Here is a 24,539-nt window from a genome sequence, read left to right as displayed (position 1 = left end):
CTGTCAGTAATAAAGATTTTTACAGTAACGTGTGTTATCGCAACATATTTTTTATTAATGGAGATTGCACCATAACATGTATTTATAGCAGTGACAGGGCCCAGAGCGAGGCCTGGAAGTCAGACAGGACTTTGCCGATATTGACTTAAATGATAAATGATCAATTAAAAAAAAGATACTAATAATGCTTGGTAAGAGATAATAATAATTTAAAATAATCTATCCATCAGAGTTAAAAAATTAAAGCTGGGGTGAAAGTTACATACCCCTTTTCTGTACACCTTAGAGACTTAAGGTGCCCAAGGGAAATGTTTACAAACCAGTATTCCTGGTTTCCAAGAAGACAGGTCTGGGTGAGCTAGAGCTGTATAAGGGTGAATTAGTGCATCTACTGTCGAAATAAAAGGCACCGTCTTGAGCTGATCTGTGTTTAGATCTCGGGATTTTATGTCAGGCAGATGCAGACCAGATGTGGATTAGTCTACGGTGCTGCCGTGCTGTTTGTTTTTTTTTCCCCTGTGGTTCCCTCCGTAACACTCCTCTTTTCTCGTGGGTATGCTGGGTGCACAGAAGCAGAATGGCAACATTGCCCTGCGAGGCGCTTGGTGTGCTAGATGCTTCTGTGTGAGGTCTCAGTGATCCTCTTGATGGCACGTGCCCGTGGAACTGTTCCTGATGCCTGTCGCTTGGAAAAGAGCGCTTGGTAGGGGCACAAAGATGGGAGTATGGAATGACTCGGGAGAAACAGCGCAAAGAATGGAGAGTGTAGGATTGAAAATAATACCAACCAACTCATTGATTTTGATGTGTATATTTAAAGATGTTAATGCAAAACATCTAGACGAAGTTAATAGCATCCCTTATTCAGTCAACACATTTTTTTTTTTTTCCGGTACGCGGGCCTCTCACTGTTGTGGCCTCTCCCGTTGCGGAGCACAGGCTCCAGACGCGCAGGCTCGGCGGCCCAGCCGCTCCGCGGCACGTGGGATCTTCCCGGACTGGGGCACGAACCCGTGTCCTCTGCATCGGCAGGCGGACTCTCAACCACTGCACCACCAGGGCAGCCCCAGTCAACACATTTTAAGTGAGCCCCACTATGTCTGAGTTACAGGGCTTATGGAATGAGATTTTCAACGGGGGTGGATTTTGGTCTAGAAAAACAAAGCTTGCCTTTTTAGGTCACACATTGTTTATTTTCGTCAGTTTAAATGGAAACCTATTTGGAAATACATTGCATATTTGCGAGATTTCTGAAGTAGACGCTCTGGACTATAATTAGACCCGATCTCAATGACACCTCTCCCAGCAGCTCCAGCCCACGAGTCCTCACGCCTGAGCACGGCAGACCTCGCCCACCGCACGACTCCCTCTGACTCCACAGCACAGTTTCTGTGATCTAAGAAATCAGATAACCCTGATTATTAGAGCTCTTTAAAGAAAGAGTCAACACACTTGAGTGACTGCCTGGCTGCATCCCTTAGAAAGTAAAGCAGTAACTGAGTTTTAATGAATGAGCTTCATAAATGCTCCCTGGGTTCCTGGACGGCTCTGGGTCAAGGTTCTCAAGGATCCAGGTGAGGGTGAGAAGTCTGATGTTGAACTGTGTGAAATATTTTTGTGCTTAAAGTTTAATATCTATGCAGTGTATATCTGAAACAGGTTATTAAACAAATTACATATTATACTACACATAGTTTGTATTTTATAAGTGTAAAAGTTTGACACCTTACTTTGTTTGTTTGTTTGTTTTACAGTATATTTTTATATGGACTAGTTCCCCCCCACCCCCAGAGGATAAAATCATTCTGGCATCATGATCTTACTTATTTCCAAAACTTTGTGTATATTTCTGTACTGTTACCACATTACCAGGACCATGTGAAGGTGGCTGCACCTTTATAATGTGCTTGGAAATTCAAATAACATATTCTGATTCCTAAATCACTACGTTTATGAAAAACGTTTACATAAGAGCACAACAGCTAAAAGCTAAAACCCATGTAGAAAACTAAGAAAGTCTAAGGGAACCCATCCTTCTACTGGTTTCACTGTCCCAATTCTGTTTGGCATCGTCCATCACAGAGCGGGAGCTGCAGAGGGGAGCTGGTTGGTCTTTCCCCTGTTCTGTTTCTGTTAATGGTGGATGCTAAGGATGACTGACACTGCCTCGTAATAGTGCCTCCACCCCCAAAAGTGGCCCTCCCCAAAGACAATCCATGTCATCAAAATAGTATCTACTAAATAATAATTGAAAGAATATCTACTTTCTTTCTGGGTAGCACACCCACAAAAGGTACGTTTTCTCACATTATGCTATCAGTTTTGTAGTTTTATCATTTTTCAACTCTCTTATTTTCTCATTACCGTACCAATTATTGTGAAGATGTACCTGGAGGCACCAAGCCCTTAGCTAGCACTGGCTTCATGACTGGATACATATGGATGTGAACCACTGTGAAACGTATGGATACCTACGCTGCAGTGCTGATCTATTCGTATCCTAACTGAGAAAGGTTGGAAAATTTCTTCACGTACCTTGACAGGTGTGTTACAAGCCCTGGAGCTAATGTGGTTAATCCTGACGTGATCTCTCTTTTCCTTCTAGATGATGGGAAAAGAGACAATCGCAGCCACAGGGGTGGGTGCCTCCCCCGCCTCCCCCAAGCCAGTGCACGTGACCTCTAGGTCGCCCGGTGGCAGCACATCAACCCCTACTCAAGTCCTTGGCCCATCCTCCAAACCAGATTCGTCGCTTAAACCCTATTATACAGAGATTCTGGAGACATCACTGAACAGAGAGATGGGAGATACCTCGGCAGAGGCAAGAAAATCAATGCTTTAGCAACCCACCTATTACTGCATGGGGGTGGGGAACGTCTTGGGGACAGTTGGAAGGCTCTGAAGAGGTTACTTGGTTACCCAGAGTGCCTGATTGTGCTGGCTCTAATCTTTACACGACTCATCACTAACCCAGCCTCTATGTGGCCCCTGCACCTGCACAGTGGAGACTGTCCTATGATCATGTACGGAGGAGGCTTGACCAATCACTCGCACCACATGTATGTGGATGCCGCGTTAGCCATTTAGGTACCACCTCCATTACTTTGCAACATTCTGGGGGCAGTACATTGACCCTGTATTTTTCATCCATTTGGTAAACACCTGCTTCTCCCCTCTTTCCCAAATCACAGTTGAGTTGCTGTGGGGACCTCCTCACAAGGTGGGTAACTCACTCAGCGGAGTCGGGATGCGGACAAAGTGGCTCCCGGGGCAGTGAGGTCCCGGGGCACCCTTGGAAGAAGGATGGCCTGGGGTGGTCTGGGGAGTTGCCGTAGGAGCAGGCTTGCTGCTAGGATGCTGGCTTCTGGAGTGCTTCTTGCGGGTCAGTAGGTGCTTGCCTCCAGGACTTACCAGCCTGTGCCCACATACAGTCTGTGCCCCCAAATCTCTGGGATGGGGACCCTGGGCATTCTGCTGGCCGGGCAGTAGAAGGAGTACCAGGCGCCGGAGGACTGGTCTCAGCTCTGGTCCTGCCTTGCCTCAGCCGTGGGCGCCTCTGCAAGCTGCGTGGAGAGATGGCCTCCTCCAGGCGGACACTGTTGCCTCCCGTCTCCTTCATTATACTGAGAATTGGGGTTCAAAATACCTCCTCCTCCCGCAGAGGAGCGCTGGAGCACTTGCAGGTCAAGGGCACTTGTGGCCCGAGGGCCTCTGTGTGTGTGTGTGTGAGCGGGGAGGCGCTTTATTACTCAACACCCCGCCTGCCTGCTTTTCATCCTCCGCCCCCGCCACCCAGCTCCGACCTCCCTCCTCGGCCTCCCAGTGGCCGTCAGGGCTCCCTGCAGACATCACTTCCCCACGGCGGTGGGGTCGCGGAGCTCACGGGCTTTCTGACCTTCCCTGTGAGTTAACAGCTCTCTAGTGAAGGGTTATAACCCACTTGGGCCGCAAACACAGCGGCTGCGGGATTAATTCTCCGAAGTGCCATGTGCAAAGTTTGGGTAAGTCAGTCGGCCCAGGGAGGGGAGGGCAGCCGAGAGCAGGCAAGGGGACAGGGCGGCTGGGGGGAGGGGGTCGGGCGGGGGGTCTCAGTCCAGAAAGAGGAAGGGCCACACTTGCCGAGTGGACACCAACGCCCCCTGCTGGGGCCCCACCGCCACCGCGTCCTCGCCCCTCCCTCAACTTCGCCGGGTCTCAGGCGCGCGCCGAGCCGCCACCTGCGGGGTGGTCTCGGGCGCGCCCGCCGCAGGGGGAGCGGCTCAGGCCAGGGCGCCCGCTCGGGACCGAGGGACCCTCGCCCCGCGCCCCGCGGCTCGCGGCCCCCGCCCGGCGCGGGGCTCGGCCGCGGTCCCGCGCTCCCCGCCCCCGGGTCCCCGGAGGCTCCGCGGCCGCCCGAGCGGGAGGTGGAGCCGAGCCCGCGGCGCCGCGCAGGAGGAGCCGGCGGCGGCGGGAGCGGTGGCAGCCGGCCGGCAGCGCCTCGCGGTGAGTCGGGCCCGGACCGGCCGGGCGTGGGCGCCGCGGGGGCGTCGGGGCGGCATCCTGGAGCCCCGCGGCTCCACCACGGGTGGCTCGCGCGGCCGTGGGGGGCGGTGCCGCGGGGAGGGGGTCGCGCCGCAGGGTGGGGCAAGGGGGAGGAGAGGGGAGGGGGTGGCGCGGCGCCCGCAGGTGGGCGCGCGGGGTCGCGGGGGAGGCTTCCCGGGAGGGCCCCGGGCGCTGCTGGCCGGGGTCGCTGTGGCTTCACCAGACTCTGGTGGCCTTCAGCTGTTTGAAGACTTTCTTGAACACCGACTAAAAAGTAGCCTTTGCACGTGCCCGCGTGACTGCTTTAGCTGCGGCTGCACAGAGTCGTCTTTGCTGGGATGGAGAGGGCGCGGGGCGCGCGCCCAGGTGGAGGTGGGCAGCATGCCCTCTGCCTGGAACCCGGGCCGGGGCGACCGTGCCCGAGGGTCGCTGCGATCCGGGATGCCGGGAGGAAGTGCTGTGCGCGGTCAGCGGAGGGGCCCCCTCGAGGGCACGGTCTGGGGGTCGGGGTGGAGGGCGGCGGCGGAGGAGAGCTGTACGGAGACGCCGCGAAGTTGGTGTTTCCGCGGCGCTTCCTGCACCTGCACACCGGTCGGTGACTTTGAATTTATCTTTTCACCGATGAGCCAAGGGATGGGAGAGGAGAAGGTCTAATAGCGCCGTGCACGCCGAAACAGCGAGCCTTGGGAAGCCCTCGTACATAATAGAGTGGCTATTTCTCCGCAACTCCGCTTTTATTCTGATTTCAAAGCCTCGGAGTGGTTTTTACTTAAATGTCGTTAGAGAGGTCTAGATAATAAAGATAATAACTGTTCTTTCACGTCTTTTTACTAGAAATGGAAATTCAGTTCTACCGGGTTTGTTGGATTTTAACATTTTCATACAAGAAACTCGTCATTGTCGTAGCGTTACTTGCAACAGTGAACATTAACCAGCCCTGCGCGGTGCTCTCATGTTGCTAATTAGAAGCAGAAAAGCCAAACTTAGATCTAGAGGCATAAAGCAAAAAACATAAAGCCTTAGTCATAAAAAGTGACTCAGACACGTGTAATAGTGCATAATAGGACATGGGACGGCGTGTTGTGCTCCCGGAGAGGGTCAATTCCTGGAAAGCGAGAGATGGGCCGTAACGGTTTAAATATGTGATGGTTCTTTCCACGCTATGTGTACTCTAAAGTATACAGCATTGAAATGCTTTAATTCTGTTCATCTGTGTGCTCCAGATTGCAAACTGTCATAATGGGGTTCAAAGCAAAATCTCAAGCTTTTGGATTCACCAGATTACACGAAAGCGAAGGGAACTTTTGCTTTGCCGTCCCAGACTCCTGGGCTCCAGGCAGCCTCCCATTTATTAACTGTATGACCTTGGGCAAGTCACCCTTTCACAACCTTGGTTTCGACTTCGTAAAATGCCAGTAATATTCCTCACCTTATGAAGACGTTGGGAAAAAGGAAGTAACAATTAGGGGCTTATCCCAGCGCCCAGAGCACACTAAGTGCTCTGGAAAAGTTGTCTCTTGTCTTCCTTGACTTTTAGAAACCCCCAGGTCTGGCATGTTTCAGCGCTGTTGCTGTTTTTAATTTAAAATTCCTTGTGTGCAGCCTCCCTTCCCATCCATCCCTTCAAGCACCCTTTATTGAAGAAGCTTAGATGCTGCCCCGTCTGGGTGTTTGGAAGTGAGGGGCTGACGCTCTGGAGGTGGAGGTGGGCAATACTTCAGGGTTTTCCTGTTGGGAAGAATCCATCACGAGGTCGCACGGTGACGCCGTGTACTTCCCAGTCTTCATGTTGCTCTAGCGCTGTCCCCGGTGTAATGTTGTCACACTGGAAAGAAAGCACAGGAAGCTCTGCACAGTGCTTGCTCTCGCTTTTACCCTGTCTCTCCAGGCCAGCTCAGGCCGGACAGGGCGCGCGGGATTTGAAAGACAGGATGTAATGAAGTTATTCTTCAGGTCACGGTTTTTTTTTTTTTTTTTTTTTTTTTGCGGTACGCGGGCCTCTCACTGTCGTGGCCTCTCCCGTTGCGGAGCACAGGCTCCAGACGCACAGACTCAGCGGCCATGGCTCACGGGCCCAGCCGCTCCACGGCATGTGGGATCTTCCCGGACCGGGGCACGAACCCGTGTCCCCTGCATCGGCAGGCGGACTCTCAACCACTGCACCGCCAGGGAAGCCCCTCACGTTTTTTTTTTATTCCTCGTGAAAGGACCTTGGGATTCTAAGTGATAGCCCTACTGTATATTAGGGCTAATAGAGATTATTAAAGAAGGTAGCTCAGGTAGACTGGATTACCTATCGATTTTGCCCTGGTGATGAAACAGTCTTTTGAAAGCTTACGCAGCCAACGGAGCAGCGGCTCCACCACTAGGGGCCTCTTCTGCATAGCGTATCACCCAGGCTGTCATTCTTTGCCATTATTATGTCCTGTAAGGTAGCCAAGGAACTTAACTTCCTGGGTTCGCCACACGGAATACTTTATTAGAAAAGGGCAACCTTGTGTGAAAAGCATTACCAAAGGCCTAAAAATATGCGCAAGTGGTCTTAAATGACAGATTCGGTACCATCTGAGAATAACTTTAAAGGTTTAAAGGAGATGTAATAATCGGGCTTTTTGCTTTGCATATCCTCATATTCCAATATATGACTTAAAAAAACTGTCTAAAAATTCAAATATATGATTTTGCTCTAGTATTTTTCAGGGGATTTGGGGAGTATGTTTTTGGTAGAGCTTATTTTTATCTTTTAGTGTGTTTAAAATTGCTTTATTTCCTAATTTGGTCCTTGGAGCGCTAATAACTTGTTTCTCAAGGAGTTTATCTGGCCAGTAGGAGCTGCTGGTGTCTTGTCTTTTTAAAAAAAGGGGCCATGTGAAATTCCACGCATAAAAATATATATTTTATTACATTCCAAGATGTATCATTGAAAGGCATTTTTCTTCTGGGAGTTTTTGAAAAGCCCTCTTATTTCTAAATTATAGCTTGAATGAAGTTAGTCAGGCTTGAGACTATTGAACAACTTGAAGGTGTGTTGGTGTTTTTATTTGTCAGATGGAATTTGCTATTTGGTAGAAAAAAGTACCGACAAGGTATGTAAGCAAACACGATGACTGAAAATATTGCCATATGGTTTGTGAGTGAATAAGAGAATATTGTATTTTCAGGTTTTCAGTGAAATTTAATTACAGTGACAAACTAAATACAAGTAATCGGTAAAGCAAAACTAACTACCGTTACAGAAGATTCAGCGCATTGCAGGCCCCAAATCTTACTGAGGGATTTCTTCTGAATTCAGTACGTTATCAGACTTCTGATTCCGATTTTCACATGGCAGGACTTTTCAGTGTGTTTTTTATTGAAGTATTGTTGATTTACAATGTTGTGTTAATTTCTGTTGTATAACAAAGTGAGTCAGTATATATATATATATATTTTTAATATTCTTTTCCATTATGGTTTATCATAGGATATTGAATATAGTTCTCTGCTATATAGTAGGACCTTGCTGTTTATCCATTCTCTATATAAAAGCTTACATCTACTAACCGCAACCTCCCACTCCATCCCTCCCCCAGCCCGCACCCCCTTGGCAACCACCAGTCTGTTGTCTATGTCCGTGATTCTGTTTCTGTTTCATAGATAGGTTCATTTGTGTCATATTTTAGATTCCACATATAAGTGATATCTTATGGTATTTATCTTTCTCTTTCTGACTTACTTCACTTAGTATGATAATGTCTAGGTCCATCTGTGTTGCTGCAAATGGCATTATTTCATTCTTTTTTATGGCTGAGTAGTATTCCATTGTATATATGCACCACATCTTCTTTATCCATTTATCTGTCAGTGGACAGATAGGTTGCTTCCATGTCTTGGCTATTGTGAATAGTGCTGCTATGAACATAGGGGTGCATGTATCTTTTTGAATTATAGTTTTGTCTGGATATACATCACGTGGTGGGGTAAAACAAGGCCGTCTGATCTTTGCTGCCTTTCTTTCAAGGTCTAGATCATTACTAAGAACTGGGGAAGAGGAGAACTTCTGTGTGAAGATCGTAGATAATTCTTCTTATCACTTCCCGATGAGTTAGCTAACTTTTGGGGGTTATGTTTAGGATTCTGAGCATGTCAGAGAGTTACACAGATCCTGTTTGCACAAGAACGCTTCTTTAAACTGGGAGAGCGCTGCCGCTGCCCTCAAACATCCCGCCAGCGAAGGCCCTGCATCTCCCTGCCTCCCCGACTTCCCCCAGAAAGAGGCCAAGGCTCAGCCACAGTGATGGCTGTAGAGCTGTGTGCAAGGCGAGGCATGTGAGTTTAGACAGCAGCCTGGAGCTGACCAAGATGATGGATGCCCCAGGTAGGAGAAATTGCATGTTTATACATGGGAGTCTTTTTTTAGGAACTTGCACTTGGGCCCTGCATGCACAAAAGCAGCAGCACTAGAGTCTGCAGAGAGGTTTGGATCCTGTGACTTAGTGAAACAGTACTTTGATGCACAGATCGTTTTAGCTGTTGCTTTTGGACGGTGCAAAAACATACATTTTGTTATCCTGGGGTCACATCTGCTACTCTGTTTCCTATGCACACAAAGGGATATTTGAGTTGATGGAGGAAGAGGGAAGCAGGAGGCAGGGAGGAGGTAGATGGGAGTTGTCTGTTTATGCTGGACCCCCGGTCCCCTTATTTTCCCTTCCCAAGGGACGTGAGCACATGCCCCGCAGCTTGATGATAGGAGCTGTTCACTGGTGTTTGGGGGCTATCCTCAACTACTCTGTTAACGAAACTACTAAGATGATGGTCTTCGACTTAGGTCCTGGCTAGTCTCAAAAGGGACCTTCTACTTCTGTCTCCTGTCTTTAGAAACTTGCTCAGTTAACCTCTGTGAACAGGGCTGCCAGCCCGGCAGGGGCCCCTTTGAGGTGGAGCATCCGCTCCAGGGTGCACAGCGTGGGAAGCAGAGTGTGGGCCTCAGCCTGCTCGCGTCCCGTCGGGCACTCTTGTGGGACAGTTGTCCGCCCAGCTGTCTGTGAGGCTCACACCTGTACAGGTGGTTAGAACAGTGCCGGGCACATGATCGATGAGAGACGTATCATTGCTGCTGCTGGTGGTGGTGGTTATTATTATATCATTACTGATAGCATTGCTTTCAGGGTAGACCACGTTGGTAGGCACAGTCATCTGGAACAGGGAATTCAGGTGAACTTAGTGCTTGGAATAATGTTTGCAAAAAAAGCAAGTGATTCATTCATTTCAGATGTCTTGCTACATTTCCATTAGAGTTCTTCTCTTTGTGTGACGGAAACGGCTCACCCAGAGCCCTAAACCATGTGGCAACCGCTTTGCGAAATGTGGGCAGTGACTTGTTCATTCAATCAGCACAGCAACCTTAGGAAATACGCGCTATTATTCTCTGCGTTTTTGCGGATGAGAAAACCAGGGTGTAGGGAGGCCACTTACCTGCCCGAGGTCAGCTCGTGGGTGGCAGGCCTGAGCCTTGAGTCCGTGTCTGCCCGGCTGCAGAACCTCTGTGCTGTCTTTGCCAACATCCATACCCTTTGAGCTGGTAGCCCGGAAAGCGTCTTCGAGTTCTGAGGGTTAACAAAATGTGAAGACATTGATTTCCCTTAGATTCTTGGATTTGTATCCTTTTCTAGACACGACGGAGCAGGGTGACAAATGAACTGTTATCAGTGGCTCTGCATCAGCACTTTTTATTTATAGATTTTTATATGTGGCTTTTCCTAGTAGCTCGAAACACAATACAGCGTGGTACAGCTTATTTCTGTACAGCGGTTAACGTCTTGTCAAGGCGCTTCTCGGGCATGTTCTAAGCAGAATATATGAATAAAATCCAGCGTGGGGTTGCAGAATATGAAGGTGTGAGGGCTGGCGTCAGGCGTTCATGCATTCACTCAACGACTGTTTCTTACTCCCCTCTTCTCTGGAGTCACTGTGCCAGACACCACAGCGATGGCGAAGATGTGGAAGCCTGCAGCGCAGAGGAAGGCTCTGGGCCTTCGGGGTGGGCGTTGCTGGGGTTTGAATCTCAGCTCCGTCGCTCACTGACCGGGGGTCCTGGCCCCGTCAGTGGACATCTCCGAGGCTTAGTTTCTCGTGTGCACAATGGGGAATAATAATACTTGGTAGGCTGTTGCACGAATTCAATGAGATGCATCAGGCTGCTGGAGGGGGCGGGTACTGACCCACAGCGGTGCCCTTCCACTTCTCCCATCTTACTTGTCTCTTCTCCCACTTCCACCAATTACAGGGGCTGGGAGAGATAAAGATACTGAAACTCCAAGATAGAATTCTTCCAAATGTTCCTTTCTGGTTCTCCCTGGCGGGGCTGGGGCAGACCCGGCAGCGGGGTTGGGTGATACGTGAGCTGGTGCCAGTGTAGCGCTCCTGTCACACGGGCTTGTTACCCAGGAGGCCCAGAGGAGGTTGGATTCCAGGAAGCAAGGGCAGCTTGGAGCCCAGGATAGGTGCCCATGGGTCCCAGGGGTGGGGAAGAGAGTCTTCTGGGGGAGTAGCCAGGAGCTCGGGTCCCATGGAAATTGGAACAGGCCAGAAAAGAAGTTAGAGGTGGGCTGAGTGGAAAGGGTTTGGGACGTGGGTGGAGGGCGAGGCAAGAACGTGAGCAGCTTGTCCTTGGGGACACGAGGGGGTCAGGCGGCTGAGATGTGCCGCTGGCGGGCGGTGCTGAGGCGTGGGGAGAGGCCTGCAGCCCTCCTGCACTGCCTACCCCATTGCTGCAGGGCTTGTTCCGGACTTCCAGCTCCCTGGCCTCCCACTGCAGGGTTTTTCCAGAAGCACTGCAGCCTCTCCCAGCAAACAGCTAAGTCACAATTACTAGTTGTTGCCAGTTTTCACTCTAGATCTTCAGGGGGTAGCTGGTATCATGGGAAAATAAGACTACTTATTCCAGTTGGCGATTCGGTTAAACACACCCAGATCTGTTCCTGGTGAGGCCGGGAGCCCGGTCCACAGGGCCCTGTTTAGGGTCCTGCTGGCCTTTCTGGAGCGTGGGCTGTGTTGTGAGATCAGGGGTGTTTTCCGGGAGATGTTCCTAGTGGTTTTACGATAATGGGCCACCTTGTTTGGTGTCCGGGGTAGATGCCGTGTGTGGTAGGGATGGAGCGCGGGCTTCACAAAATCATTACGGTCTGGGACTGGCTACCTCAGCCAGGGAGCAGGAGGCCCTGACTCATTTATTCTGCGCTGGCTCATGGGCATAAACCAGCCCTTCTGTGAATAAGCAAACAGAACCTGCCCAGGTGCAAGAGAAGCTTGATTCAGGGTTTAAAAAAAAATGTGAGAAATTTAAAAAACGTATTGAATCGGGGAACAGTTCGTTTAAAGTAAGCTACTGTAATTTTCAAAAGCCTATTTTATAGAATTAATAGAGTGTATTAAAATGAAATGAACAAGCAGACTTTAAAAAAGTGATAGAAGGAGAGCTTTGTGGGAAGGAGAGTAATCCTTGAAATGGATTCCAGGTTGGTTCCTTTGGTTCCTGGGGAGCTGAGCGGAATGAATGTTTGCTGATTGCTCTAATAAGTGAGACAGTCTGGTCACCTCCAGGACAGGCCTGGGCAGTGGATCCAGTTCACCCAGGTCCACCCTTTCTTAACTGTGATCCTGGACAAGTTACTGAATTCTTTAGGTCTCAGTTTTCTCATCTGTAAAGTGGGGATAATAGTGCCCATCGTATTGGGCAGTTTGCCGATTGATTTAGAGAATGTATGTGAACGGCTTAGCATGAGAATGTATGTGAACGGCTTAGCTTGGATACTTGGTAGCATCAGCTGTTGTGATTACATAGGCGCACGGGAAGGAAGGTGGAAGGGAAGGTGAGGATCAGGAGCATCTGCATTCGCCCTGGGCCCGGACGCTTCTCATTCTACTCTTGCATAGTTTGTTTGTTTGTTTGTTTGTTTATTTATTTATTTATGGCCGTGTTGGGTCTTCGTTTCTGTGCGAGGGCTTTCTCTAGTTGTGGCAAGTGGGGGCCACTCTTCATTGCGGTGCGCGGGCCTCTCACTATTGTGGCCTCTCTTGTTGCGGAGCACAGGCTCCAGACACGGAGGCTCAGTAATTGTGGCTCACAGGCCCAGTTGCTCCGCGGCATGTGGGATCTTCCCAGACCAGGGCTCGAACCCGTGTCCCCTGCATTGGCAGGCAGATTCTCAACCACTGCGCCACCAGGGAAGCCCTCTTGCATAATTTTTAATGTCTTAAGTTCTAGATGATTATAATCAGATACGTCTTGAACACCTGCTGTGTATATGTCCCTATGATAAGGTGTCTGGGTATAGACTCTGATGCCAGAAAACTGCCCTCGGTATCCTCATGTAGCTCGTGGTCTTAGGCTGAGAGGGGCAAGACGGTGACGGGGTCTTGCCGTTAAAGAAGGAATTCTTAGTGTCCCTCGGCTATTTCAGTGAGCTGCCCAAAGGATACTTGCTGTCCTTGGCTTATTTCCCATCTACTGTACATACAGATGGATAGAAAATAAGTACTTCTTGGGCCTCGACATAAATAACTCAGAATACCCAGGGTACCTTTGGATGTCTTATTTGTGTAAAAATAAGATTTATTTAAGTACGTTTGTGGCTACATAATGGGAATCCAGCGGAGGAGTCTTGTGTTTTGGGGGCTATTTCTTTGGATGTGGCTCTGACTTGCAAGCTCTTGTATCTAAAGCACGTTCTTTGGTGGGGAGGGTCCTTTTGTCTTTTCACTGAACTCATGGCCCATAGGTTTATGGGCCACAGTAACGAGAGAGCTGGGTGTAAAGAGGGTTTTGTTTGTTTGTTTGTTTTGTATCTCTCCTCCAGATGGAGGTGTACACATGTTGCTGCAGAAGGAGACTAGGTTGGTGGAGAAAGGATTCCCGAGCTGACTCACTCTGTGGCCATGGGCAAGTTCTTAATCCCTAAAGTAGGAATTTAATCATTGAGACTCAGGGGCCATTTGAATGCAAAGCAATGAAATTTATGGACTGTGAAGGGCTTCATCAGTCCAAACAGTGGCTGAAGCCAAAATCTGAGCATAAAGCTAGTTACTCTGTTGGATCAAGTGAGCTGTTTCAACATCTTGGGTCTTGGGTTGTCTCAAAAACGGATTTTCTTTGTAGACAGGATATTTTTCGCTTAAGTAATTAAAAATCCTCAGAGTGTTTTCCATGGATATCCTTGGGCATACAGGAGAATTTATCCAGCTTCACTGGAATTACCTTTTTCCCTTCCTCCAAGAGTGAGTCTGGACCAGTGCCTGGGCTGTTATTAGTGTGCAGTGCAGAGGCCATGAGAACACGCCCTTTACGCAGAGCGGGTGTCTCATGTTCTGATGGAAACGAGGCCGGAGACAGGAGGAGATGCAGGAACTAGACCCGTCTGGTCGCCTGAAAGCACGGGGAGGTGACTGTTTGGCTTGTGGGGACGGCTCTTCCTGGGGTCAAGGCACGTGGGAGGCACCAGCTTTCTAAAACTCTCTTCCCTGGTCTCCTAAGTGACTGTTTCAATATCTTGGGGGCACATGTCATGCCCGTGTGAAGCGGACAGGCATTATTGCAGCTCTTAGTCACTTAGGAATGAGAGTCAGAGAATGAATGGAGAAGCTTTGATGAAAGCTAGCCATGTTCATCTATTGTATCTCTATGAACTAAAAATCTTTGAAATGGCAAAATCGTGCATCTGAAGGGGACACTTGGATTCTGGAGGATTTGTAGACTTCATTCAATGGTCTTGTCAGTGACTTGTTGGGAGTTAGAAGTCACGGGAGGACCACTGCTTAGCAAGAATACATCAACAGGAATAATGTTATTTCTGAGATCAGTTGGACCAACATAAGTATTTTGCAGAAATAATAGCACCATTTGGACTACCTCTGTATTTTTCAGATGAACAGAAAGAGGCCCAGAGAAGTCAAGTGCCTTATCTAAGATGACCCAGCTACTGAGGGGAACAACATTGTCAGGAATGGAGCCCAGGTCCCTTGTTTCCGTCCCACTGCTCTTGATGGGCCATGCAGCATCCTTGGGTACCACTGCCAACTGGCAGGTAGTTTTAGGTGCCCCGACAGTGATGCCACCTACACAACTGCCTGCTCTCAGGTTTTTCAGAATCTGGTTATGGAGCTCCTGCCGTGTGCCCAGCACTGTTCTCGGTGCTAGAGATACACAGGTGAAAAGACAGGGGTTTCTGACCTCAAGGAGCTCTCAGTAGAGTGAAATACAAAGAAGGGACTATATTCTTAAGCCATGGCTTAGTGACATGTGGAGCATCTTCTTTGGAGATGTAAGGTCTCCGTGCCTACTTCAAGGTCAATGGGATTAGTTTTAATTTCCTGTTGATTTTACAGCATCAGAAATGGAAATGATGGCCATAAACTTCATGAATCAAATTGACTCCAAATGATCCCCATCTCATCTGGATTAAAATATGAAACTTTTTTTCTCTGCACTTCAAATCCATGATCTTTCTGGAAACACTTGCTAGGAATAGTTCTGGAGGAGTTTGTTTATGGGCACAAGTCAAAAATTAAATTGTTTATGTCAAAGAGAAGTAAGATGTCGATATGGGTATCACTGCAGCTAAGTCAGGGGTTGAATTATTGGCTTTTTAATTAAATTGAGGCCCATCTTTTTCCCTGGGAGTGCAGAAGTGGCAGAAGCTTAGGAAGAAATCTATTAGGTACTAAGCAGTACCCAAAGCACTTTATTTGTGGAATTGTTTTGAAACCCATATAAAAATACTGGAAGGACTGAGGTTCAGGTAGACGGAATGCCTTGGCAGGGGCAGATGGCGTGGCAGGGAGACCCAGCGTTCACGCAAAGTCTGTCTGCCGCTGCAGCTCCTGTGTCCAAGCGTGGCGCCTCCACGGGTACCAAGCGTGACGTGGCAGCGGCCTTGCAGTTGCTTTTGTGTCGTTCCTGAACAGGACTGCAGACCTGGAGCATGGGGTCCACAGCTCACACCATTGTTGGATGCGCTGCAAGCAGCGAGGTGCAGTGTGTAGACACGGTAGGTTCTTTGTAAATACGCATGAAATGAACAGAGGCAACTGAATAGTCAACAGGTTGGGGAGAAACTGTGTTCACGAACAGGGCACGTTACCTTCCAGGGTTCCTGCAGTTGAGCGTAAAGCTGACCTTGGAGAAACCAAACAAACTACCCACCCCAAAAGAAAAGTCTCTTTTAGTATCATTTGCTGTTCATAAGCGTGCCTGTTTTCAACTCTCTTCCCCACATACTGTTTTCTTACTTGGTGTTTTCTTCCAAGCTACCTGTAAACAAATTATGCATTCATAGTCTTATGGCAGGCTGGCTGGATCTAACAGAGTCAGGAAGGCTTCCAACACATTAAGTGTTCTTGAAGGTTATAAAAAGGAGGACTAATTATCACACTGACATGATTATAAGAGAGATGCTGGAGGTCTCTCTTTTTTTTTAAAGAATGAGGCTTGGTCCCATCTCATATCTTACACAATTTTTAAAAAAATTTATTTTGTTTATTTACTTTTGGCTGCATTGGGTCTTTGTTGCTGTGCGCGGGCTTTCTCTAGTTGCGGTGAGCAGGGTCTACTCTTCGTGGCGGTGCGCGGGCTTCTCATTGCGGTCGCTTCTCTTGTTGCGGAGCACGGGCTCTAGGTGCGCGGGCTTCAGTTGTGGTGTGCAGGCTCAGTAGTTGTGGCTCGTGGGCTCTGGAGTGCAGGCTCAGTAGTTGTGGCACATGGGCTTAGTTGCTCTGCAGCATGTGGGATCTTCCCGGCCCAGAGCTCGAACCCGTGTCCCCTGCATTGGCAGGCAGATTCTCAACCACTGTGCCACCAGGGAAGCCCCGATGCTGGAGATCTTGACTCACTGGGATTTTGACAGCAGCCAGAGTGGTTAAGATGCTTTGAGAAACAGCAGAGGTGATCTATTTCCACCAAGTGACTTTCTTAAATCTGTGACATGGGCGAACATATAGGCTCCTGAGCAAGAGGATGGACTAAATAATGCATTGAGTCACTGGGGTTGGAGTGGTGATGCGTCGCTGGTGCTCACAGTGGGGGCCTGTGAGATTTTACATTTAGTGATGATACCTCTCCCGTAGCCATCTGTCTCTCTCTTTAATAAGCAATGTTCCTTATCAGGTGATTTGTGTACATCGATTACACCATTATACTTGTTAAATATTAAAGCGTTTATTCCCCCTTGTGTGAAGTCTAATTAGGCAAAGCGCTCAGCGCAAGCCTGGATTATCAGAGTAATAGTCTGCTCGTTACCTGTGACATACCTCAGCTTCCTGGATCATTTGTGTTTTTTTTTTTTTTCCCTCCTATCAAAGTGCCCGCGTACCTAATATAGGGCAGGAAGGTTTTTTTTTTTTTTTATACATCTTTATAGGAGTATAATTGCTTTACAATGGTGTGTTAGTTTCTGCTTTATAACAAAGTGAATCAGTTATACATATACATATGTTCCCATATCTCTTCTCTCTTGCGTCTCCCTCCCTCCCACCCTCCCTATCCCACCCCTCCAGGCGGTCACAAAGCACCGAGCTGATCTCCCTGTGCTATGCGGCTGCTTCCCACTAGCTATCTATTTTACGTTTGGTAGTGTATATATGTCCATGCCACTTTGGTGAAGGGTTCAGCACCGTCGGGCCATTAAGAAGGGGCCTGCTACAAAGATTATGAAACCTTTTAAAAATGAGTGGAGCGGTGTATTATCTATAGTTGGCATGTTTCATGAATCAGTCATCTGAACAGATATTTCTGATGAAACTAATTTGACTAAATTAAAGAATCTTAAAATAGCTTTAAAGGCTAAAAATACAAGTTACAATGTTGTTTGGAAGAAGAGAAAACCCATCAGTGAGTAGTTGCATTTTATACATGCTGCTGATGAAAAGAATAATTTTAGATGTCGAACCAGTATCACCTGAAAATCCATGGGGTGGTCCATTACTTACTTTTTCAACTTATTTCTTCTGTGCAGTCTAATGCAAAAATTAGTTTGCATCATGGATTTCCTAGCAAGCATTTTATTAGTATAAGGCCAAAAGTAAGGTTATGAATCAGGCTAGTATCTCTGACAAGTTGTCTACATCATTTTGAGACAATATTGTAATGAACACAATGTCTTCTTTGGAAGTGTTCGTGGTACTTCCTCATTATTTACATTCCTAAAAAAATCTTCAGTGTGCTGTGAGCATGTACACACACACAGGAACATGCATGTGCACACGTGTAATCTGGGGCTGTTGGGCATGAACCAGATAAGGATTAGGCCCAGTTTATTGCTTATTATTCTCAGGGAGAAAAGCTTTTAAGCTGTGTTTCATGTAGTGGGCGGCTCTCAGGGCGAATCGGTTTTCCCTCTCATGGTCCCAGCAGCTCATGTTAGGGTTTTGAAAGCGTCTTCATCCCTTCACAACTGCAAATATCAGTAGCATCACTGGCCCTTGATGCACTATGGAAAGAAAGCAGCCTGTATCTCCTTAAAATGAGTAGATTATTACTATTATTTTGGGTTGTTTTTGAATGTAGTCAAATCACAATGAGATTTAGCTCTGAGATAAAATATGGATATAAAGATCAGAGAATGGAAGGGAACTCACAGGTCATCTGGTCCAATGCTTCTGCTTCTCGAGTGGGGAAGCAGAGGCAGGGAGGCACGTGGCTCCTCAAGGTGTTAGCAGGGGTCCTGCTCTACTGCATTTGTCTGCAGGCCTGATGGTGACCCTCGGGCCAGGTCCCACCTTCCGGCCCTTCACAGGTACAGTGTACCTGGGCCTGGATCAGTTTGAAAGTTTTTTTTTTTTTTTTTTGCAGTACGCGGGCTTCTCACTGTTGTGGCCTCTCCCGTTGTGGAGCACAGGCTCTGGATGCGCAGGCTCAGCGGCCATGGCTCACGGGCCCAGCCGCTCCGCGGCATGTGGGATCTTCCCGGACCGGGGCACGAACCCGCGTCCCCTGCATCGGCAGGCGGACTCTCAACCACTGCGCCACCAGGGAAGCCCTGAAAGTTTTTTTTAATTTAATTTTTATTTTATACTGGAGTCTAGTTGATTTACAATGTTGTGTTAGTTTCAGGTGTACAGCAAAGTGATTCAGATATACATGTACATATATCCACTCTTTTCCAGATACTTTTCTCACATAGGTTATTACAGGGTATTGAGCAGAGTTCCCTGTGCGACACAGTAGGTCCTTGTTGTTAATCTGTTTTATATATAGTAGTGTGTATATGTTAATCCCAAACTCCTAATTTATCCCTCCCCCCACCTTTCCCCTTTGGTAACCATAAGTTTGTTTTCGAAGTGTGTGAGTCTGTTTCTGTTTTGTAAAGAAGCAAAAGCTAAGAGAATTCAGCACCACCAAACCCGCTTTACAACAAATGCTAAAGGAACTTCTCTAGATGGAAAAGAAAAGGCCACGACTAGAAATAAGAAAATTATGAATGGGAAAGCTCACCAGTAAAGGCAAACCTACCGTAAAGATAGGAAATCATCCACACACAAATATGATATCAAAACCAGAAATTGTGCAGAGAGCACAAATGCAGGATATTGGAAATGCATTTGAAACTTAGAGATCAACAAGTTAAAATCTTGTTGATCAAAATCAACAAATCTTTTGTAAATATAGACTGCTATATCAAAACCTCATGGGAACCACAAACCAAAAATCTACAGTAGATATACACACAAAAAAGAAAAAGCAATCCAAACACAAGATAGTCATCGAATCACAAGAGGAAGGGAAGAAAAAAGACCTGCAAAAACAAATCCAAAACAGCTAACAAAATGGCAGTAAGAACATACATATCAATAATTACCTTACATGTAAATGGATTAAATGCTCCAACCAAAAGACATAGACTGGCTGAATGGATACAAAAAATAAGACCCATGTATATGCTGCCTACAACAGACCCACATCAGATCCAGGGACACATACAGACAAAGTGAGAGGTTGGAAGAAGGTATTCCATGCAAATGGAAATCAAAAGAAACCTGGAGTAGCAATACTCATGTCAGATAAAATAGACTGTAAAATAAAGACTAAGAGACAGAGAAGGACACTATGTAATGATCAAGGGATCAATCCAAGTAGAAAGGTTTTAAAGGAAATCTTGCTACCTTACAGCCAAGTCAAGGCAGAATGGGTGTAGTCTGAACCTGTCCGGGGTTGGAGAACATTTTGTATCTGCTCATTGGCATATTCCTAGAAATGGAGAACTGGAAGCCAGTGTGTGCCTCTGAGCATCTCTGAGTTCAGTAGGGGGTCAGTAGGGAGGGCGCTATCTGCTGTCCTGGGATGATGATCCAAGGGAGGGGCGCCTGCCGCTCGGCTGACCTCAGCTGTGGAGGCCCAGAGTCTGGCCTTTACCAGCCTGTGGTGGCATCATCAGGCCCGAGTAAGTCATCCAACCAACACACCCCAGGGCACAGGGGTTAGGGGTTAGTTCACTTTGACAAATAACTGGCTTGGTGGTTGGTAAGAAGCGTGGTGGTTAAGCACGTGGGGTCAAGCCTAACGCATTTGGGTTGCACTAGCTGCCGTGTATGGAATTTAGGCAAGTTACCTTACTACTTGAACCTCAGGCGTTTTGTCTGTAAAATGGGAAGAGTAGCAAGCATTTATATTGTACTCACTATGTGACAGCTGCTGTCTCTGTGCTTCAGGACCACTGACTCATGTACTCTTCACAGCAACCCTATGAGGTAGGTACTACCATCACTCCCACTTTACAGATGAGGAGACTGAGGCCCAAAGAGGTTCAGCGAATTGCTCCAGGTTACACAGCTGTTAAGGGTTGGAGCCAGGGTGTGAATCTTGGCAGCCTGTCACTGTTTCTCTCTCTCCTCTGCTTCCACTCAGCGGGATTAAGATGATTGGGAGGATCAAGTGAGATAAGCACTCAAGCAGTATCAGCTTTCCTCGTGTAACAAACCTGACAGTGCCTCTATAACAGCAACAGGAAAGTCTACGTGATCAGCGCCTTTTTTACCCGTCACCCAGCTCCTAGAAACCAGGTCATAGTCAGAACATCGCTTTGGCAATTACAGAAGTCACGCAGAGAGAATTCGGAAGGCTTAACCAAACGTCCCTCTGTGTGGACAGTGTGGGCACAGCCATAGGAGAGCCCACCAGGGCCGGGGGTGCCGCGGGGCTGAGCCGATGGCCGAGATTCCTTTCCAGCTGGCAGGACCTGGTGACTTTCTCCGCTGCAGGTGGCTCTGGGGTTCCAGACAGCAGCTCTGAACTATTTCCCCTCATCTGTCATCTGGTGGATCAGATCCACCCAGGGCGCTGTCACTGACCTCCGCCGCAGGGGTCAAGGGTGACACTCACACCTTCGAGGAAATCCGCCACCGCCGACCAGCATCCTCCACTTTGTGTTGAGTTCACAGCCTCGTCGTCAGGTGCAGGCTTCTTTCCAGATGGTTTTGCTATGGAGTTTAGAGATTATGCTGTGTCTGCTCTTTGTTTCCTTTTAAATTCATAAGTCATGATAAGTATATGTATATGGAACGTGTGTGTGCCTTTTGACTTAAAATAATAAAGCGAGTAACAACCCAGTAAGCATCTAGAACATTCCCTCTGAAGCCCCTCCCCTGTACTTCCGGGTCTTATTTCCTTCCTTCCTCGTGCCCCACCCGATGGGTAACTGCTCCTCCAGATATCGTGTTAATCGTCTCCTTGCTTTATTAGAGTTTTACCACCAGTGTGCTTCCCCACATAATTTATGGTTTTTGTGACAGGCTGTTGAATTGGAAAACTTGACTGAAGCCTCCAGATGCACTAGGTAGCAGTTACAAAAACGAGGTGTGAGCACGACCAAGATGGGCATTTTCAGAGGCAGTATTGGAACACGAGGCTCACAGCTCTTGAAAACCCTCCTCACTGTGAGGGTATAAGAAGCACCCATCTATCTGGAGAACCTTCTGCTGTGAATCTGCACCAGCCCCTCCCCCCCGGAGGAAATGGGGGTGGAGGTCCTGCCCACGCACCCCGAGCCCTGTGTCCCCTCAGCTGGGTGCGTGGTGGGCTGGCTCTGACTCTGGTGAGACGTTTGGGGGTGAGGAGAGTGAAGAGTAGCTGGGACAGGCCTCCCCCCCACTGCCGTGTTTGTTGGGGCCATTGTAGGGGGGCTCCCCCTGGACCAGGTGTGGCCCCTGCAGGGAGGGAGAGCCAGCCTGGAACTTGACCCCTGCCCAAGGACACAGCCAGTGGAGAGCTTGTGGAGTGAGTTTCAGGGCCTGGGTGGATCGCTCGCACCACAGGGGTCGGAGGGGAGCCCCTGGAGAATCCACAAAAGCACCCACGAGACTCAGAGTCAGGCCTGAGTGTCGGCTGGTCCGGAGAGTGCAAAGCCGTCTGTGCTGGTGAGGAGGAAGTTTGCCTGCATGTAAGAGAGAAAACAGTGGTAACACACAATAGAAGTTGATTTCTCTCTTACGTAGAACCAGTTGGGAAGTAGGCAGTTCAGGGATGGGATGGGGGCGCCACACAGATGTCAAGATCACGCCTCCTGGTTCACTGCTCCACGGCCCAGGCCCATGACTGTGGTCCTCGTGTTCCTGCTCAGAGGGGCTGCTGCAGCTCCAACCATCATGTTATGGTTCAGGCAGACAGAGGCAGAATCTGCTCCCTCCCTTTTAAGGATACTTTCAAGATACATCACCCAACATTTCTGCTTATATGCCATTAGCCAGAGTCGAGTCACGGGGTCAGGCCCAGCTCCAGGAAAGCCTTGGAAATATAAACTTGTTGCTGGGTAGCCATGGGCCCAGCTTAAAGTTGGGTTTCTTTTTGTCAAGAGGAAGGGACTAGTGGATATTGGGAGGCAGCCAGCAGCCTGTGCACTGGCAGTCAGGTGGCCTTTCTCCACGTTCCAGCACTGGAGGGGAGGGTAACTGCAGCCAGCAAGGGGGGAGGTGGAGGGCAGGAAATGCAGAAGCCAGTGCCTCTTACTCTTTTTGGCCTTACTTAAAGGGTCGATAATACACTGACCTGACATTTTATTTTCGGAGTCACAGTTGTGTTTTGTGACTTAAAGTAACGTTAGGACTTTCTGTTACCTACAAGTGACCAGAGAATTATGGGACCTACCAGAGTGTCCCTTGGGTAGCAGGGGGAAAACATACTGCTTGAATATTATATTTATTTCAACTTAATGTCTCTGTTATATAAAACCAACATGCCGTTTTCACACCTAAAATATTAATAATCATCCTTTAAAAATCACCTAATACCCAGGCCATATTTAAGTTTTCCTCATTTTGTAATTACCTGTGGTGATGGATGTTAACTGGACTTGCTGTGGCGATCGTTTTGCAGTTTGTACAAATATTGTATCATTACGTTGTACATCTGAAACTAATTATATTATGTTAGTTATACCTCAATTAAAAAAATACATACTCTAACCTAGTAAGTCTGCTTATAATTATTCATCCTATGGCGATCATCAGACTAGTATCCAAAGGTGTGTAAAAGCATGTTCATCAAAACCTTATTTATAGAGAAAAGATCCTAAATATCACTCAGTGGGAAATGGGTTAAGATATTATTGTGCCTCCATACAGAGGAATTATTATTAGCCATTAGAAAGAATGATTAATGATGTACAAATATGATTAAACTATATTGATGAGTGAAAAAAAGGTTTCCTTGATTATCGCAAGGAGTATCTTTTTCTTTGTTTGCATCTCATTTCCAAAAGGTCAGCGTGTGTGAGGTGTGTTTCAGGTGTATCTTAGCCCTCGATGTTCCCCTATCGGCAGAAAGACCTAGACCTCTCAGCACACAGAGTGCCTGGTGCATTGCCTCCGTAACCCTGTTTTAGGAATTTGGAGGAGGTTAGCGATAATCCACATTCATGTGTCACACAGCTGCTGACTTCTAAATCAGAAAGCTTGAGACAGTGGAGTTTGACTTGGGGCTTATCCTGAACAGAGAACTGATTTATTCTTACTAACGGAGAGTAAAGGTCTTCAAAGTGGGAAATAAAGGAATCTATTTTATGCTTAAATATAATTTCACATTGACCATTGATCGAGTGTGGGCCTTGGATGTGATGTTGTAATGGTAACATACCACAAGGAGCTTATTCCAAATTGACTAGGGTGCTTTATAAGATTGTATATTTAGAATATATGGATGTGATTATATTTTTATTTAACCCGAATTTACTGGATACCTTCCACATGAAACACTGCTGTGTCGGACAAAAGACATAGAAAACGATGGGTTTTCTTAGGTCACTATTGCCTCTTCTCCCCGCTTCTTTCCACATGTTTTACTCTTTATCAATATATGTTATTAATCTTCAGAAATCCTCTTTCAGTGCTATACCATTCCCCAACACGTCAGTCTAAACGGCTGGTTAAGGAGTATCATCGTTTAGAAGTACAGGTTCTCCAGTTTTTAGGTATTTATATTTTATCCTTTTCATTCTTACAAATGAATTTGAGATATCCACATGTTCTACTTTTAAAAAAGAATAAATAAAGAACAACAGTAAACCCAGTATCATCAAAGTTACAAAATAGATAAATTAGAAATTACTTACATTCTTGGGCTTCCCTGGTGGCGCAGTGGTTGAGAGTCCGCCTGCCGATGCAGGGCACACGGGTTCGTGCCCCAGTTTGGGAAGATCCCACATGCTGTGGAGCGGCTGGGCCCGTGAGCCATGGCCGCTGAGCCTGCGCGTCCGGAGCCTGTGCTCCACAAGGGGAGAGGCCACAACAGTGAGAGGCCCACATACAGCCAAAAAAAAAAAAGCTATAAAAAAAAAAAAGAAATTACTTACATTCTTAAAAAAAAAAAAAACCCACCAAACTTTCCTTCATCCAGGCAGTGACACAGGGTAATACAGATAGCAGTTCATATAGTGAGGTAGTGTATTTGGAAATGACATAACTTCTAAAGATTCACATATATAACTTTTTCGCAACTTGACTTCTTGCCAAAAGTAAGGTGTCTGTGAATACTTCTTACTTTTGGTGTATATTGT

General features: G+C 47.5%; 1 protein-coding gene across 6 annotated transcripts in view; it reads left to right on the top strand.

Moving 5' to 3' along the window:
- Positions 1-3,834: 3,834 nt before the first annotated feature.
- Positions 3,835-24,539, top strand: part of CSGALNACT1 (chondroitin sulfate N-acetylgalactosaminyltransferase 1) — a 328,764-nt gene continuing 308,059 nt past the window's right edge. For 2 of the 6 annotated variants that reach the window (XM_081221110.1, XM_081221111.1), the window contains exon 1: positions 3,835-4,001. The gene's annotated coding sequence lies outside the window, so the exon portion shown is untranslated. Of the gene's footprint in view, positions 4,002-4,395; positions 4,483-24,539 lie in introns of those variants that run through there. The other 4 variants (XM_081221115.1, XM_081221116.1, XM_081221114.1 and 1 more) reach the window with 4 other exon arrangements.

Source organism: Mesoplodon bidens (assembly GCF_964165515.1).
Source record: "Mesoplodon bidens genome assembly, chromosome: 20".
NCBI classification, from domain to species: Eukaryota; Metazoa; Chordata; class Mammalia; order Artiodactyla; family Ziphiidae; genus Mesoplodon; species Mesoplodon bidens.
This window is presented reverse-complemented; position numbering and strand designations above follow the sequence as displayed.